Source organism: Coenobita brevimanus, chromosome 72 (genome assembly GCF_032717465.1).
Source record: "Coenobita brevimanus isolate Jiangsu-jjx chromosome 72, ASM3271746v2, whole genome shotgun sequence".
Classification (NCBI taxonomy): Eukaryota; Metazoa; Arthropoda; class Malacostraca; order Decapoda; family Coenobitidae; genus Coenobita; species Coenobita brevimanus.
This window is the reverse complement of record NC_137025.1, coordinates 4,873,919-4,875,874: the sequence shown is the minus strand read 5'-3', so window position 1 is coordinate 4,875,874 and position 1,956 is coordinate 4,873,919.

Genomic DNA, 1,956 nt, shown 5'->3' with positions numbered 1-1,956 from the left:
TGATGACTTTCAATCTGAAATCCAAAGCACGTTCAGGTACTGTATTGTGATTAAAATTAAACCTTTATAACTATTTAGAGTAGCAGTGTTGAGAGTGATGTATTTACCCCATCACACCTGAGTACTTCCCCATGTATCAAACAGTTCTCTGATGTCTCACCAGTTGACTGCCACTCCAGGATTAAGGCCCTCTATCAGGGCAGCCAGCCTCTAAAAGATCAACCCATCAGTTTCCAGTCTTAATGATTCCCCATGGTTTATAGAATATACCTCTCGGTATCCTTGACCAACCCACAGTGATGCCATCTCCACATCAAGGGATATACAGTAATCCTTCGATTGTCCAATGTAATAAACCCAAAAGCAGTCCATAAGAATATTGGACTTTTCCCCTGGCCCCCTTTGTACATTACCTGACTGAAAGCCATTGTAAAAGGCTACTACAGTAAATCATACAAACACTTGTTCCATCTGTTTAACAGTATTTGGTCAAGCAGATCTATAAATCATAGCCGAGCAATTACCATGGTCAAGCATACCCATCAACCACAGACAAACAATCACCACTGCAGGGCCATATCCTGCATTAACATAAAAAAAACTGCCACACAAGAAGAATGCAGTGTGCACACAAAAAATAATGGTAAAATGGAATAAAATCACGGTACAGTACAGTAAGCAAGAATAAAATCAACATCAACACTCATGATTTCTCGCAAGGTGTCATGCTGAATAATCACCTAGCTCCTTGACTGACTGTTGCACTGCACAGTACATCCCGTGTGGTCTAGTGGTGTACCCAGATAAGCCTGAAGCAGGTAGGGAACAACCACAAAAGCCACCACATGCGCTGCCATAACAACTGTCCGAAAGGAGCTGTTCACTGAATGGTCACTGGGTGGGAACTGGGGACAACCAAGGAAGTCTCTAGTGGAAGCTGGATGAACTACTAAACCAGACAGCGTGGCCACCGGGCTATTCCCACCCGGGCGGGTAAAAATGTTTGCACGACCATAATTTTCACTCGGACACATGCATTTTGTCTTGATAAAATGGGAAAATGTACATATAATTGTTTAATACAGACAGTTCACAGCGTCCGGGTTACAGACTGTTTGAATAATGAACGTCTGGATAATCAAGGGAATACTGTATGCCAAAGAATTGGTTGTGGCATGTCATCTGAGGAATGCAGGAAGCCAAGAGGAGAATTATGGAAAAGAAACAAGATGGCCATACATGCAGGAAGGAGCACCCGAAGAAGGACACCCGAAAGGAAAAAAAGGACAGCTCAAGGGATAAGGGATTAATCCCCAAGCTAGACCTCATCAGATCATATAGCTCTGCTAGGGTTACAGGAGAGCGCTACCCCTCCCAGCACAGCAGCCACCAGGCGGGGCGCGAACTCGCAACCTCACAATTACGAGCCCAACACCCTACCACCAAGCTACCGCGCTCCCCAAGGACAGCTCAAGGAGGACTGAATATTCAGCATGGAAATAAATCCACCAAGGCATATACACTAGCATTAAAGGTAAATCCAAAGGCAGCCTGCTCTGGGGTTGTCTTTTGAAAAAGGAATTCTGCTTTTAAAGGAATGTACACACTTGATGCTCAGTGGGTGCAGTGATGCTAAACAGTACCCAGAAGAGGTGGCCTACAGGTGATATCTACAAGCAGATGTTAAGTCATCAGTTTTCTTCCGTCTGCTGAGCAGATCATGTCACTTAAAGCCACGGGGGTGGTTCAGGAAGAGCTGTTGCTACTGGGGTGCTACATTCCCAAGGGACTTGTAAATGAGTTGATTAGTGTGATGAGAAGGGCATGTTATGTGAACGAGTATGAGGAAGAAAGGAAACAAGACCGTGAAACTGAGGGCTGTATATACCCAGTATGTGCATTTGTAAGAAAATGAGACATGAAAATTGAAATAGCAACACTATTGCCGAAGGATGG